This window comes from Ovis canadensis, chromosome 1 (genome assembly GCF_042477335.2).
Source record: "Ovis canadensis isolate MfBH-ARS-UI-01 breed Bighorn chromosome 1, ARS-UI_OviCan_v2, whole genome shotgun sequence".
Lineage (NCBI taxonomy): Eukaryota > Metazoa > Chordata > Mammalia > Artiodactyla > Bovidae > Ovis > Ovis canadensis.
This window is the reverse complement of record NC_091245.1, coordinates 145,956,792-145,974,596: the sequence shown is the minus strand read 5'-3', so window position 1 is coordinate 145,974,596 and position 17,805 is coordinate 145,956,792. Positions and strand designations below refer to the sequence as shown.

Genomic DNA, 17,805 nt, shown 5'->3' with positions numbered 1-17,805 from the left:
AACAAGAAATACACTCTGAGTTGTTATGTTTTAGTATCAATGATGAACTTAGACTAAACCATTAACCAAAAGTCATTTACTGAGCACTCGTGGAGAACGCACCATGATCTCCTACATTGTTGCTTATAACCCTCAGCTGAAGTTAGAAGTGGAATCGTCAGTTTTCTGAATGAAACTAATACAAATCTTCGAGTTGTATGTTTTTCCTAAGAAGAGAGAATAAGCAGAGTTTAGTGTCCTTTATTACTAATACTTTATGTCTAAATATCTTGTCTCAGCCTTACTCTCATACATACTTACTTCATAAAACAAGGATATACAACAGTGATACCAAAGGAAAGATGATTATCATGTGGCTAGCTTTTGGTTCCTTCCCTTTTCATATGATTATATATAAATAGGAATACATGCCTCTTAACTTCCTACTTATTAATTGTATTTTATAAAAAGTAGTTGGCTATGTCAGTATTTATTGTCCACCTCTTTTGCCATCCAGATTGGAGAGCATATATTGGACACATTTAGATCTTGATAATGAACAATAATTTCAATAGAAAATTTCACTATTGTATGATATTTAATGTTTATCGTAAAATCAACTTTCCTATTTCTGGACCATTTATTTGCAGGGATAAACAGACTACATGTAAAATTAATGATTTATTTGGACAATCTTGTTAACTTTGTAGCTTACCATAAACTAGAATGCTGAAAATATTCATTTATTGAATCCAGTTGAAAGGATCACACAGCTTCATTAGGAGCTAACCACCCAATTTTAACCATTCTTTGATATTTCTTTTGTGTATTGCATAGCACCTTATAGATATTTATTATTACTTAATAAAATATTTTTAGCAAAATTAGTAGCTGAATTTAACTTCTGGTTATGATTATACAATACCGTCATGTTTTAAATGTAAATATTAGTCTGTTTTGATCTGACAAATGTGAAAACGTAAATTCTGCGTAATGTAGCTTGATTTATATAACTTCATATTGCTGAATATTCAAACTAAAAATGCTGACCTTTTTTAAATTAACACTTTTGCAATTTAGAATCATACCAAAGGGAAAATACCTTTCTATGTAAATAGGAAGTGATATATATCTAAAACACATTAACGTCACCTCTGCATTTTCTTCAATTCTTATACCTTGCAAATTTCCTAAGCCCCAGATTATTTCATTGTAATTGGCATTATAGGAAATATATACACCTAAGAAATATCTTAACAAGTACCAGGTTAAGAAAATTATCTTGAAATATTGTTACATGAGTTAAAATCTTCGAAATGCAAGGAATTCTTGCAATTTCTTTCATCACAGGCTGGAATTATCTGGATATCAACTTAACCAAGTCAACCAACCAAAAGGCAAATTCACGTATTTACACTGGTGTCTTCTGTGATAGCTCAGTAGGTAAAGAATCTGCCTGCAATGCAGGAGACCCCATTTCTTGGTTGACAACACTCATATGAATGACGACTACCTTATGTTTTAAAGTCAGATTTTTTAAAGCCTCTTGTAATTATTGTAAAGAAAGAGAAGTTAAAGCAGGTGGTTAGGTGGTCAAGAGATTTTCTGGGGAAGCCATAGAAGTTTGGGAGATTAAAAGAATTAGTTGAGGAAATGGAGGTGGATTCGGAGAAGGCGGATCTAAAAGGTCTTCTGGGGAGTCGGGAATAAGGAGCTGGAGGTAAAGGTGAGTATAAGAAGGAGGCAGAGGAGAATTTACAGTAAATCAAATTTTTGTTCTGAGTGTGACTTCTGCTCTTGAATTTTGTTAACGAAATATTTTCTTGTTTAGTCACTCAGTCACTCAGTTGTGTCTGACTGTTTTGCAACCCCATGAACTGTACCCCACCAGGCTCCTCTGTCCATGAGATTTCCCCGGGCAAGAATACTGGGGTGAGTTGCCATTTCTTTATCCTGAAGATCTTACCAACAGAGATCAAAGTGCCCCCTGCAGGCAGATTCTTTACCAGCCTGGAAACCCAAGGGAACATTTTAGGCCAGTTTTAATATGTTTTGTGCCCTTCTTTCTGTCCGATCCTCCCAGAGTACCAAGAGGGTATTTGTGTAGGATGAGAGCATTCTATAAGTCTCTTAAATATAACAGCTTTTATAAATTATATGATCCATTGTCTGGCCTTTCACAATTAGGATCTGCATGAGTATATATATTCAAATGTAACACAAACTATTGTCTCTTTGGGGGAAGACCTGGAGGTAAACCTCCAGGCTTAGAATATAATTTAACTATGTGCATGAGAGGTGTCCCTGAACAGGACACAGAAAATGCAGCCTCCATAATCCAAAGGAACTCCCACAGATAGCTGAAAAGAAGGAGAGCAAGTTGTGACAGGCAGTGAGGATGGTACTCCAGTCTCCCACAAATCCATCTAATCTATCTCCCATCTAATCCATGATTCCTGGTGGACAATACTAAGAAAGGAATTCTCAACACTACAAAGATAGTGAGATAGAAAAGGTTGTGGATTAGACAGTCCCCTGAGAGCCAGTAATGGTTCTTCATGTCTCAGAACCTTGACCTGACAGCCGGCCTCATCCAGGTACAGTTCCTACCATCTGCACCCCCTATAGGCAGAAAATGGGAGAAGATGCTCTTTCTGCAGCTAAGCCAAGCTCTCAGAAACCAAAATCAAGATGGTTGTCTTTTCACCTTGTTTATAGTTTATTTTGCTGTGCAAAAGCTTTAAGTTGAATTAGGTCCCATTTGCTTATTTTTGTTTTTATTTCCATTACTCTAGGAGGTGGGTCATAAAGGATCTTGCTGTGATTTATGCCATAGAGTGTTCTGCCTAAATTCTATGAGTTTTATAGTTTCTGGCCTTACTTTTAGGTCTTTAACCGATTTTGAGTTTATGTATGGTGTTAGGAGGAGTTCAACAGCATTCTCAGAGAAAAACAGAAATCACATATAAATGCATATATATGGAAGCTAGAAAGATGGTACTGATGAACCTATTTGCAGGCCAGCAATGGAGCTTCCCTGGTGGCTCAGAGGTTAAAGTGTCTGCCTGCAATGCAGGAGACCTGGGTTTGATACCTGGGTCAGGAAGATCCCCTGGAGAAGGAAATGGCAACCCACTCCAGTATTCTTGCCTAGAGAATCCCATGGATGGAGGAACCTGGTGGGCTACAGTCCACGGAGTCACAAAGAGTTGTACATGACTGAGTGATTTTGCTTTCAATGGAGATACAGACATAGTTCAGTTCGGTCATTCAGTCATGTCTGACTCTTTGTGACCCCATGGACTGCAGCACACCAGGCCTCCCTGTCCATCACCAACTCCTGGAGCCTACCCAAACCCATGTCCATTGAGTCAGTGGTGCCATCCAACCATCTCATTCTCTGTCATCCCCTTCTCCTCCTGCCTTCTATCTTTCCCAGCATCAGGGTCTTTTCCAGTGAGTCAGTTCTTCACATCAGGTGGCCAAAGTATTGGAGTTTCAACTTCAGCATCAATCCTTGCAATGAATATTCAGGACTGATTTTCTTTAGGATGGACTAGTTTGATCTCCTTGCAGTCCAAGGGACTCTCAAGAGTCTTCAACATCACAGTTCAAAAGCATCAATTCTTCGGTGCTCAGCTTTCTTTATAGTCCAACTCACATCTGTACGTGACTACTGGAAAAACCATAGCCTTGACTAGACAGACCTTTGTTGGCAAAGTAATGTCTCTGCTTTTTAATATGCTGTCTACGTTGGTCATAGCTTTTCTTCCAAGGAGCAAATGTCTTTTAATTTCATGGCTGCAGTCACCATCTGTAGTGATTTTGGAGTCCCCCCAAAATACAATCTCTCACTGTTTCCATTGTTTCCCCCATCTATTTGCCATGAAGTGATGAGTCTGGACAGACATAGAGAACAGACTTATAGACAGTGGAGGGAGGAGAGGGTGGGAGGAATGAAGAGAGTAGCATGGAAACATACATTAGCATATGTAAAATAGTGGGAATTTGCTCTGTGACACAGGAACTGAAACGTGTTCTGTGACAACCTAGAGGGGTGGGATAGGGCGGGATGTGAGAGAAGTTCAAGAGCGAGGGGATATATGTATACTTACAGTTGATTCGTGTTGATATATGACAGACACCAATGCAATATTGTAAAGCAATTAATTTACAAAAACAATTTAAAAAATCAAGATGAATGAAGCGCCTCATTCAGTTTTGTAGGTGACTCACAACAAAGTTGGTTCAAGTGAACACCAGTCCAGTGAGAATCTCAAGTTCACTGGCCTCTGAGGCCAATTCAAACAACAGATATATAGAACCTATGCCTGTATATTCTATCTACCTTATGATTCTCACTCTTATGAAAAATGCAAACAGCACAATACAAAACAATGACACAAGAGAGAAGGACAAATGGACACAAGGACTATCTATGGAAAAGTGAAGGTGTTAGGCATACAGTCGTGTTCAAATCTTTGTCCCCTAGGCTCCTTTTTCTGATGGATTTTCCAGGCAATAATACTGGAGTGGGTCACCATTCCCTTCTCCAGAGAATCTTCCTGAATAAGGGTTCAAACCTGGGTCTCCTACTTTGCAGGTAGATTCTTTACCATCTGAGCCACGAGGAAAATCTGTTATCTCTGGGAAGGACTAATTTAAACCAAGAATCATCATACCTAGAAAACTAGTTCTAGCCCCAAATTTTTCTTGTATATCTAAACTATGAGTGTTTCCATTTTTAAAAAGGGAAATTTCTTATCACCCTCATTTAATTGAACATGTGGCAGAGACCCAAGAGTCAGACTGGTAAGAAAGTTGACTTTCTCTGGCTTCGTTGCAGGTTTCAAAATCACTGCACCCTCCAGAGTGAGTGGAGAGTCCTGAATACCCCATCCTCATTATCAAAACTCTTGGGAGGAAAACTTTTCCTCAGTCAACTTGTATCCAAGTGGCTGGGGACCTGTGAACTAATTAACAACATACAGATCAACAAGATGTGTTAGAGTTCTCTGGAGAAGCAGAATCAATAGGACTGGTTGACTGATTAATAGATTTATTGTCAGGAATTTTCTCACATGATATGGAGGCTGACAAGATCTGCAGTAAGCAAGCTGGAAAGCCAGGGGATCCAGGGATGTAGTTCCAGTCCATCTCTGAATGCCTGAGAATCAGGAGAGTCAGGGGTATGTTTCCAGTCTGAAGGACATTCAAAATCCAGTGTCCCAACTTGAAAGCAACCACGCAGAAGAGTTTGCACTTCTCCAGGGAGAAGTCAACCTGTTGTTCCACTCAGGGCTGTAGTCCTCAGATTGCTTGAGGATAACCAACATTAGGGAAAGCAGTCTGCTTTACTGAGGAGTCATCAATTTAAATATCAGACTAATCCAGAAACACCCAGAAGAATGTTTCACAAAATTTCTGGGCACTCTGCAGTCCAGTCAATTTGACATATAAAATTAACCATCACATAGGAGAATAGTCCACATGATGTGAGAGGGAAGGGCTCCCCAAATTGCCAAAGACCATGGTTTCAAGACCGGCTTAACAAAAGCAGGAGCAGTCGGAGCTTCAGTGGGAAAGTATAGAAGGTTCTATCAGGTTTGTTTACACAATTGTCCATCCAGGTGCTAGGGATGGTGCTCTTCTGGGATGGTTGCTGGTTGTTCAGTCACTAATTGTGCCTAACTCTTTGCAACCCCATGAACTGCAGCATGCCAGGGTTCCCTGTCCTTCACCATCTCCTGGAGTTTGTTCAAACTCATGTTCTTGAGTCAGTGATGCCAACCAACCATCTCATCCTCCATCACCTCTTCTCCCACACTCAGTCTTTCCCAGCATGAAGGTCTTTTCCAATGGGACTGAAAGCTCCCCTAGAGGAGAGTTTAAGGCAGCTGAACTCTCACATCCCAGGACTAAGAATCAGCCTCCTCCTGAACAGGAAACTCCGTCCAAGGGGTTATTACAGCTCTTAAATCAGTAAAGGAAGTTTAGGTAAGGTTTCTTTCCAAGGCTGCTGTTCGTTCAGGTGTTTTTAAAGTAATCCTTACATCATTCTGGTGGGTGATTGGTCCCTTTAATAGAAAATTCACTAGTCTGTTTATATTCAGGTAAGGAACCTGATGCTAAAATTTGAAAAAAAAATTAGTCTTTATTAAGTGGTAAAATTCAGTAACACTTCAATTCTGTTTATTACGAGCTAAGGCATATTGAGTTCAACTAACATATGCCTCTCTATGAATGGCCAGGCTTTTTTTTTTTAATTGAGTGTCTCTGCAACACATGGTCATTTTTCTTTAATCAGAGATTCTTAAATGAGTGATTATATTGCTTTAAAATTCACATAAAATTGCCTAAACTTAAAACAGCACCCCTCACTATTAGCAAAGCTCAGGCCCCAAAGCCAGATTTTGGATAGCAGATCAGATAAGCCATCAACCCAACTTGCCCTAACTCAGAATATGAGCACAAAAATAGAATCTGATTAAAATAAACATCATATTCAGAAAACAAGATAAAAAACTCCAAATGTCAGCCTGTGGGTTGTATGTGAAAATGGGAGAGAGGCAGTTATAAGTCATTACTTTGATGAAAATCTCACGTCTATCTTTATCACAAATTGGTACCACCCCCATATTCTGCCCACATATTATCCAGCTGCCCATGAAGCAGCTTCTTTCCTCCCTCTCCCCCATCAAAGAAGGACTGAGAGAATCATTCTGATCCACTGTACCCCAGAAGTAATTGGGAACTTCATGAAAGAATTGTTCAGTTTACCATAATGTACTTTTCTGAAGAACACTGAAGATGAATTCACTGAACTGCTTCAAAGAATTAAATCTTCAGGCAATAGCAGAAGAAAATATTAATCAGATGTCCTTTGTTTACTGTAGAAGATGTCCTTACTTGATTTGGGGAGTAGGAATGAATGAATGGGTGGACAAATTGGTGAAGAAATAAGGGACTGAAGCTTTAAGAAGCTAGCTGAAGCTCCAGTACTTTGGCCACCTCATGCGAAGAGTTGAGTCATTGGAACAGACTCTGATGCTGGGAGGGATTGGGGGCAGGAGGAGAAGGGGACGACCGAGGATGAGATGGCTGGATGGCATCACGGACTCGATGGATGTGAGTCTGAGTGAACTCTGGGAGATGGTGATGGACAGGGAGGCCTGGCGTGCTGCGATTCATGGGGTCGCAAAGAGTTGGACATGACTGAGCGACTGAACTGAACTGAACCCAAATTATTATTATTTATTCAGGGAGCTGCATGCCACACATTTGTTGTGAAAAACACACCCTATAAATGAGGAAACTGAAATTTAATTGCCCAAAACTACACATCTTTCAGCAGAGAAAACCTAGGTTAAAAGTGTCATGAGACCTGTTCCAGTGCTCTAAATATACCACCACACTGTTGGTACTAAAGATTTGCTTGCAGGATCTATAATAACTGGATGGTGCTTTTAAATGGAAATTTGTTAACAGCTCTCATAATTACCTCGCTTCCCTGGTGTCTCAGCTGGTAAGGATCCGCCTGCAATGCAGGAGACCTCAGTTATATTCCTGGGTTGGGAAGATCCCCTGGAGAAGGGAATGGCTACCCAGCCAGTATTGTGGCCTGGATAACTCCATGGGCCATATAGTCCATGGGGTCGCAAAGAGTTGGACATAACGGAGAGACTTACACTCACTCGGGGTTGATTTCATCTTCACTTTTCCTAGACATAAACCTGTACCTTATAGTTAGTGTGACTAAAAATGAGGTTCTGGGTAAAGACTGTGCCTAAACTTAGTACAAATTTCATTTTATTAAGGTTACTTTGGGTAAATTTAGTTCAGTTCAGTCACTCAGTCATGTCCAGCTCCTTGCAATCCCAGGGACTGTAACACACCAGGCAGCCCTGTCCATCACCAACTCCTTGAGTTAACTAAAACCCATATCCATTGAGTAACTGATGCCATCCAACCATCTCAGCCTCTGTCATTCCCTTCTCCTCTTGCCTTCAATATTTCCTAGCATCACAGTCTTTTCAAATGAGTTACTTCTTCACAAAAGTTGACCAAAAAATTGGAGTTTGAGCTTCAGAATCAGTCCTTCCAATGAATATTCAGGACTGATCTCCATTAGAATTGACTGGTTGGATCTCCTTGCAATCCAAGGGACTCTCAACAGTCTTCTCCAACACCACAATTCTAAAACATCAATACTTTAGCGCTTAGCTTTCTTTATAGTCCAACTCACATCCATACATGACTACTGGAAAAACCATAGCTTGACTAGATGGACCTTTGTTGGGAAAGTAATGTATCTGCTTTTTAATATTCTGTCTAGGATGGTCATAACTTTTCTTCCAAGGAGCAAGTGTCTTTTAATGTCATGACTGCAATTACCATCTGCAGTGATTCTGGAGCCCCAGAAAATAAAGTTTCTCACTGTTTCCATTGTTTCCCCATCTATTTACCAGGAAGTGATGGGACCAGATGCCATGATCTTAGATTTCTGAATGTTGAGTTTTAAGCCAGCTTTCTCTCCTCTTTGACTTTCATCAAGAGGCTCTTTAGTTCTTCTTGGTTTTCTGCCCTAAGGATGGTATCATCTGCATATCTAAGGCTGTTGATATTTCTCCCAGAAATCTTGATTCCAGCTTGTGTGTCATCCAGCCTAGCATTTCTCATGATGTACTCTGCAAAAAAGTTAAATAAGCAGGGTGACAATATACAGCCTTGAAGTACTCCTTTCCCTATTTGGAACCAGTCTTTTGTTCCATGTCCAGTTCTAACTGTTGCTTCCTGACCTGCCTACAGATTTCTCAGGAGACAGGTCAGGTGGTCTGGTATTCCCATCTCTTGAAGAATTTTCCACAATTTGTTGTGATCCACACAGTCAAAGGCTTTGGCATAGTCAATAAAGAAATAGATGTTTTTCTGGAACTCTCTTGCTTTTTTGATGATCCAGTGGATGTTGGCAATTTGATCTCTGGTTCCTCTGCCTTTTCTAAAACCAGCTTGAACATCTGTAAGTTCACAGTTCACATAATGTTGAAGCCAGGCTTGGAGAATTTTGAGCATTACTTTATTAGTGTGTTAAATGAGTGAAATTGTGCAGTAGTTTGAGCATTCTTTGGCATTGCCTTTCTTTGGGATTGGAATGAAAACTGACCTTTTCCAGTCCTGTGGCCATTGCTGAATTTTCCAGATTTGCTGGCAAATTGAGTGCAGCACTTTCACAGCATCATCTTTCGGGATTTGAAATAGCTCTACTGGAATTTCATCACCTCCACTAACTTTGCTCATAGTGATGTTTCCTAAGGCCCACTTGCTTCACTTTCTGGGATGTCTGGCTCTAGGTGAGTGATCACACCATCGTGATTATCTGGGTCATGAAGATCTTTTTTGAATAGTTCTTCTTTGTATTCTTGCCACCTCTTCTTAATATCTTCTGCTTCTGTTAGGTCCATACCATTTCTGTCCTTTATCGAGCCCATCTTTGCATGAAATGTTCCCTTGGTATCTCTAATGTTCTTGAAGAGATCTCTAGTCTTTCCCTTTCTATTGTTTTCCTCTATTTCTTTGCATTGATGACTGAGGAAGGCTCTCTTATCTCTCCTTGCTATTCTTTGGAACTCTGCATTCAAATGGGTATAGCTTTCCTTTTCTTCTTTGACTTTTTCTTTCTTCTTTTCACAACTATTTGTCAGGACTCCTCAGTCAACCATTTTGCCTTTTTGCATTTCTTATTCTTGGTGATGGTCTTAATCCCTGTCTCCTGTACAATGTCATGAACCTCCATCCATAGTTTTTTAGGCACTCTGTCTGTCAGATCCAATCCCTTGAGTCTATTTCTCACTTCCACTGTATAATTGTAAGGGATTTGATTTACATCATGTCTGAATGGTCTAGTGGTTTTCCCTACTTTCTTCAATTTAAGTATGAATTTGGCTATAAGGAGTTCATGATCTGACCATAGACAGTGCCCGGTCTTGTTTTTGCTCACTGTATAGAGCTTCCAAAAGAAAGGCAATGCCAAAGAACTCTCAAACTACCACACAATTGCACTCATCTCACGTGCTAGTAAAGTAATGCTCAAAATTCTCCAAGCCAGGCTTCAGCAATACGTGAATTGTGAACTTCCTGATGTTCAAGCTGGTTTTAGAAAAGGCAGAGGAACCAGAGATCAAATTGCCAACATCTGCTGAATCATGGAAAAAGTAAGAGAATTCCAGAAAAAACATCTATTTCTGCTTTATTGACTATGCCAAAGCCTTTGACTGTGTGGATCACAATAAACTGTGGAAAATTCTGAAAGAGATGGGAATACCAGACCACCTGACCTTCCTCTTGAGAAACCTATATGCAGGTCAGGAAGCAACAGTTAGAACTGGACATGGAACAACAGACTGGTTCCAAATAGGAAAAGGAATACATCAAGGCTGTATATTGTCACCCTGCTTATTTAACTTTTTTGCATAGTACATCATGAGCAATGCTGGACTGGAAGAAACACAAGCTGGAATCAAGCTTTCTGCGAGAAATATCAATAACCTTAGATATGCAGATGACACCACCCTTATGGCAGAAAGTGAAGAGGAACTAAAAAGCCTCTTGATGAAAGTGAAAGAGGTGAGTGAAAAAGTTGGCTTAAAGCTCAACATTTGGAAAACAAAGATCATGGCATCTAGTCCCATCACTTCATGGGAAATAGAAGGGGAAACAGTGGAAACAGTGTCAGACTTTATTTTTTTGGCCTCCAAAATCACTGCAGATGGTGACTGCAGCCATGAAATTAAAAGACACTTACTCCTTGGAAGGAAAGTTATGACCAACTTAGATAGTATATTCAAAGGCAGGGACATTACTTGCTGACTAGGTCCATCTAGTCAAGGCTATGATTTTTCCTGTGGTCATGTATGGATGTGAGGGTTGGACTGTGAAGAAGGCTGAGCACCGAAGAATTCATGCTTTTGAACTGTGGTGATGGAGAAGACTCTGGAGAGTCCTTTGGACTGCAAGGAGATCCAACCAGTCCATTCTGAAGGAGATCAGCCCTGGGATTTCTTTGGAAGGAATGATGCTAAAGCTGAAACTCCAGTACTTTGGCCACCTCATGCGAAGAGTTGACTCATTTGAAAAGACTGATGCTGGGAGGGATTGGGGGCAGGAGGAGAATGGGACGACAGAGGATGAGATGGCTGGATGGCATCACTGACTCAATGGACGTGAGTCTGAGTGAACTCCAGGAGTTGGTGATGGACAGGGAGGCCTGGCATGCTGCGATTCATGGGGTTACAAAGAGTTGGACACGACTGTGTGACTGAACTGATAGAGCTTCCAAATCTTTGACTGCAAAGAATGTAATCAATCTGATTTTGGTGTTGGCCATCTGGTGATGTCCATGTGTAGAGTCTTCTCTTGTGTTCTTGGAAGAGGGTGTTTGCTATGACCAGTGCATTCTCCTGGCAAAACTCTATTAGCCATTGCCCTGCTTCATTCTGCACTCAAGGCCACATTTGCCTGTCATTCCAGGTATTTCTTGACTTCGTACTTTTGTATTCCAGTCCCCTATAATGGAAAGGACATCTTTTTTGGGTGTTATTTCTATGGAGATCTTTTAAATCTTCTTAGAACCATTCAACTTTAGCTTGTTAAGCATTACTGGTTGAGCATAGACTTGGATTACCATGATATTGAACAGTTTGGCTTGGAAATGAACAGAGATCATTCTGTTGCTTTTAAGGTTGCAGCCAAACACTGCATTTCGGACTCTTTTGTTGACTGATGGCTACTCCATTTCTTCTAAGGGATTCTTGCCCACAGTAGTAGATATAATAATCATCTGAGTTAAATTCACCCATTCCAGTCCATTTTAGTTGGCTGATTCCTAAAATATTGATGTTCAGTCTTGTCATCTCCTGTTGGACCACTTCCAATTTGCCTTAATTCATAGACCTAACATTCCAGGTTCCTATACAATATTGCTGTTTACAGCATTGGAATTTGCTTCTATGACCAGTCACATCCACAACTGGGTGTTGTTTTTGCTTTGGCTCTGTCTCTTCATTCTTTCTGGAGTTATTTCTCCACTGATCTCCAGTAGCATATTGGGGAACTAGACAGCATCTTTCAGTGTCCTATCTTTTTGCGTTTTCATCCTTTCATGGGTTTCTCATGGCCAGAATACTAGTTTGCCTTTCCCTTCTCCTGTGGACCACGTTTTGTCAGAACTCCCTACCATGACCTGTCCATTTTGGGTGGCCCTGCTTGGCATGGCTCATAGTTTCATTGAGTTAGACAAGGATGTGGTCCATGTGATCACATCGGCATGATCCCATCTTATCCTAATCACTTCCCAAAGGTCCCATGCCCTAATACTATGACATTGGGGATAAGGTTTCAACATATGAACTCTAAGGGAACCAAGCCTTCAACCATACAATATAAGATAGCTAGATAACTCATTTTCCAACAATCTTAGCCTTCTAGATATTTAATTTCTTTCAAGACTGCCAATCACTAATGTAATAAGCCAAGTATGTGATTTTGTTGTTTTTGTTGTTCAGTCGCTAAGTTGTGTCCTACTCTTTGTGACCCCATGGACTGCAGCATGCCAGGGAAATGACAGTGCGTGTTTTACTTTAGTTGTTGATAATTACCTGCTCTATGTAAGTTAAGTTCTTTGTCCATTTTTTTCCTTGCTGCTGCTGCTAAGTCGCTTCAGTTGTGTCCGACTCTGTGCGACTCCAGAGATGGCAGCCCACCAGTCTCCCCTATCCCTGGGATTCTCCAGGCAAGAACACTGGAGTGGGTTGCCATTTCCTTCTCCAATGCATGAAAGTGAAAAGTAAAAGTGAAGTCGCTCAGTCGTTTTTAATCATTTTTAAGTCCTTATATGAAAGGAATACAAACCAGTGCATACATAGTTGCTGTAAATGTACTTTCCTTACTTGTCAAGTTTTGCTTGGGGATCTTTGAAATGAAAAACTTGCAATTTGTACTCAAGACTGTCATTTTCTCCTTTGTGGTGCCATCTTTTGGGTGGCATTCTTCAGAAGGCCTTTTCATCATTAAACTATGTGAATTTTTCCAGCTTTCCCTCTGTCATGTTATTTCATATTAAGCATTCAAATATATAATCAATATAGAACTAATATTATTACATGGTGTAAGTTAAGGATCTAACCTTATTTATTCTTCAAATGGTTAATTAAAATTATTTCTCTGTTATATAATAAATTCTTACTTATTTGTGTTTTCATGCGTTTTATTACACTCCACTGAAGTATCTGGCTTTTCAAAAATACTGCATTGTTTTAATATACAACAAAGAATATAAGAATATATGATGCTATTTCTTGCATCTCCATAAAATATTTAAATCCGCACAATTTTATTTCAGTTAAATTTGTTTTCTGCTTATTTTATTTTATTGATGTAAATAGTTTAATTTCAAGAACTACTTACCAATGATTAAATAAAGAACCTGGCAAAATAATCACCTTGAAGGGCTAATTTTGCTTAGGATATGTTTTACTTCTTTTCTAATGTGTCAAAATGTCTAGAATTGTTGAAGTCCTGGAAATTTATTTCAAAAATATATATGAGAATCCTGCCCTCTTGTGTCAGTATAATTTACATTTTATCAGTCATTCCAGCTTTAAGTAGTCTCTAATCAGGGTGTAAAGGATAAAATAAAATCAATGTTTTTGAACATTTATATGAATGTGTGATTAGAAATAAATAGTAAGGGAAGTGAACACTCTAATATTGCTCTCTTTTTTCTTTTGACTCTTGTCTTACTTGTTCAATTGGTAGCTCTTGTAACATTATTTTCCTTTATTTTCTAGTTATAAAAATATGTTGACTCTTTTCCAGTGATATTTGCATATAACACCTTAAAAGTTCTAAACATCCCCTAGTGCCTATATATATGTTATATCTATTTTAGACAAGTGTTGCCTTATGGAGAGACTTTCAGTGATATGGCCCTTCAGCATCCAGAAACCAGGAAGAGTCTAATCTGGAATTCATGTAACCTGACCTCCAGTTTAAGAGCAGGAAGCACTAGCGTTATTGGAAACAGTCAGGATGGGATGGTAGAGCTATTACAGGTGGGCACGCAAACATTAACTGTCTTAAATGAACATGTACATGAATGTTATGAAATTCAAAAGTGGAGGAGACACTGACAGAGTTATCTGTTCTTTCTGGGTGGTTAGTTACATGGACACCAGAAACATCAACAGCAACTTCAGCTGGGAAACCTACAGAGGACATTTTCTCCAGCTGAAACAAATGTGAAACCAGGAAGATTTTGTGGGTCTAAGCGAGTCTACAACTGAAAGGTGAAAACAACAGGGCTAAAACTACCTTCCCACATGTGGAGCCCACATTACCTGACAAACTCTGCTTTAACACAGCAGTGAAGAGTCAGGAAGTGAAAACTAAGGATTTTCCAGATTTCAAAGAAAAGCTCCCAACTTTGCGAATATCCACACTTTTCTAAGACATTAACAATGTTTTGATTGCCACTTCAGAAGAAAAGAAAAAAGTATGTCTTTGCAGATTTTCCCCAGAAATATGGTAAATACCTGTATCAAAATAATCCTCCTACAGGAATGAGTTGAACTATAATTTATGTGCCTATACCATGAGCATTGACTATCTGGTATTAAATGGATAGCACTAGTATTCGGTCAGAGCTGAAACCAGAATATCCTATCCATCATGGCAGCCACTGATCACTGTACTCATTCACAACTAAGTCTCTTGCAACAGACTTTGGCAATGCTAAATACTGAGTTTCAGAATAATAGCCCTGATGGCTAGGAATTGGCTTTTTTCCTAAATTTGCTGAGGGTTGGGATATTTATAAGTTTGCTATTAACTCTTGAACTCTTTAAAAGTTGAGGTACCTCAGAGACTTGAGAGAATGGACTCACCTCAAAGGACTTATTTCCATTTTCAGTGAATTTGCAGAGTATCAATTTAGCTGAACTGGAACTACATTTCCCAGAATTCTTATCTCTGTAATTTCAGGTCAGAGTAGGCATAGTGAAAATCATATTTGGAAGGAAACATGGAAACAGCAACAACTAGACTTTGCAGGTACATGAAGGATGTCAGAAGCTGTTGCAGCTCACTGCCACATGGTTACTGATCTGCAGGCTCCTGTACAGGGCAATGTTCAAGCCCACAGCCCTTCCTTATCCCTGGGATCTCCTTGTTCAGTTTTTCTGAGTCCTGGGGCAGGCATGTGCATAGTTCTATGTGAAGGTGTCAGCTACTTCTGCAGTCACTCACATCATCCTGATTGGAGATTCTGAGAAAGAGTTGTAGGTTCCAGTTTGTCCTTGATCACCCACTTTCACACCCGCTCTTCTTTTCTCTGCTTCTGACCGTAATGATCTATAGCAACTTCAGGCTGGCTACAAGATGCAGAGATAACACTCTTCCCAGAGTTGTACACCAGGCTCCACGATTGTGCAAGGTTTAATCCTTAAGATAAAGCCACATCCTTTATCACTCATAGTACTACTTCCTGGGTTGCATCCTACAAAATTTGGTGCCTGGAATCAAGGTGCTGTCATAGCAAAAACCTAAATCAGTTGACACTGGTTTGGGTACAGCATAGCAGGAAGAAAATTGAAGGCAGAAGCTGGAAGGGTCTGGTTAAAGTTGATAAGACCACAGAAGACAGTGAAAATTTGAAAAACAGTGAGAAAATTGTTATTGGAAAGTTTGGTAACATAGCTCTTAGTCATAACATAGAAAATAAACAAGTATTTAATGAACTTGTTGAAGAAATGTATAGACAGAATGTGGAAAATTCCTACAGGCTTCTTCCTATGATTAAATGCAAAAAAAAAAAAAAAAGGTGGGAAATGAAAGAGAAACAAAAGACAGAATTGCACCATTTTCACTTAGCCTTTAAGAATTTAGAGAAAATACAAAGGATCCAGGGATTGTTGGGCTTGAAAACTGTTTTTCATACCTAATCATTCCCCAAAAACTCTCAAAGAAAGAAATAGCCTTAACAAATATAAAATCCAATGCACCTAAAAGAAACTCACCGTAAGGATTGTAAATGTGTGGCTGCTATATATCCCCTTCTTGAGACCTCAGCAAATGTAAGACCTTGACTCCTAAGGCTCTAGAGGAACTTATATATAGATGCTTCCCCACAGCATCATCACTCTTAGCCCTAGGTAGAAAGGGCCTATCTGGTTAAAAAAGAAAGAAAGAAAAAGACAAAAGGAAAATTGTGAATGGTTTATGCTAATGGAATGAATTTTAAAAGTACAGAATACAAAGACGTCTTTGGATCTCTCCAACCTACTGTGGGCAGGAAGCAGGCTATTGAAGTCACCTTGTTGCAAAAAAAAAAAAAAAAACCCATCAGTAAATATAAAGAAGGACCTAAAAAGCAGAACCAAGAGCTAGAAAGCAATGCCAAGAGTAGAAGGGAATCATTCCAAGGGAATAAAATTATCCCCAATCCCTGATTTCCATGGGCTTCCCCAGTGGCTCAGACGATAAAGAATCTGCCTGCAATGCAGGAGACCTGGGTTCGATCCCTGGGTCAGGAAGATCCCCAGGAGAAGGGAATAGCAACCCACTCCAGTATTCTTGCCTAGAGAATCCCAGAGAAATCCGTGGACAGAGAAGCCTGGTGGACTACAGTCCATGGGCTCGTAAAGAGTCAGACACGACTGAGCAACTAACACTTTCACACATTCTAGATTTCATGAAACACTCTGCCTCTAATTCCCTCCTTATTCAAACTGGATTTTCTACCACTCTTATTTTGTCTCAGCACTGTGTGGTAGTGGAAAAACTTGTGTCTTTAGTTCATAGCTTATCAGATGGAAATCAAACCCCTAAAGTGAAGGCTCTTCATTCACACCTGGTACCTGGCCTGAGTGTGATGTTGCGGTGCGAGGAAAATGCAGGAGTCGTGGGAGGGGCCGAATGTGTCTTCTGTGAAGTCAGAGGACAGGCAAACTATAACGCAGTAAAAATGACAAATTCCTTGGCAGTCCTCTCATGGACTTATGGGGTGTCTGTGCCCCCTTTCCCACCCCCAGCCCTGCTGTTTGAATCTGAGAGGGTCCTTTGACTGCTTTGAAAATAAGATGTGATGAAAATAATGAGGTGCCAGGTTCTGGGGCCAAGTCTTAAGAGACTAATATTTCCATTTCCTGTATCTTAAATACTCACCTTTGGAGTCTTGAGTCTCCATGTAAGAAGTTCAGCTGGAGGAAGCATGTGGGGAAGTCCTGAGACTACGTGGAGAGGGAGAAGAACACAGTTGAACCTAACTTTCCAGCAGTCTCTGCCAAGGCAAATGAATCCCTTTTGGATTTCTCAGTCAGCCCATCAGCTGAATGTTCCCAAATGACCCCAATCAATACCACATGGAACAGAAGAATTTACAGCTGAACCCTGTTTGGATTTCTGACCCACAGAACCATAAAATATAATAAAACATTTTATTTTTAGCCACTCAATTTGGGGGCAATTTATTACACTACCATGGATAACAGGAAAGACATTTCAGTGTGAGACATCTCATATGCAACTGCTGGGATACAGAAAAAAAAATTCATATCATTTTAAAATGGAAACAAAGAAGCGCTGCTTTTTCACTTTTTCTTCTTAGCTGTGAGTTGGCCTCAAGATGTATTAACTGTCTATTTCTCATATCATAGATTATATCAGCACAATCCTCAGTAAAAATTTTGAATGTTGGACTTCAATAATTGGAGACCATTTGAATCTATTATGCCACTACATATTTCCCCCACAAGCTTTATTAATAAAAATTGC

General features: G+C 39.7%; 1 protein-coding gene across 3 annotated transcripts in view; it reads right to left on the bottom strand.

The window, feature by feature from the left end:
- Positions 1-17,805, bottom strand: part of LIPI (lipase I) — a 154,860-nt gene that overhangs the window by 96,521 nt on the left and 40,534 nt on the right. Inside the window, exons 4-5 of one of the 3 annotated variants that reach the window (XM_069578520.1) lie at positions 16,050-16,199; positions 103-206 (exon numbers count right to left, since the gene is read on the bottom strand). The exons of the other annotated variants lie outside the window; for them this stretch is intronic. The gene's annotated coding sequence lies outside the window, so the exon portion shown is untranslated. The remainder of the gene's footprint in view (positions 1-102; positions 207-16,049; positions 16,200-17,805) is intronic. 3 annotated transcript variants of the gene reach the window in all.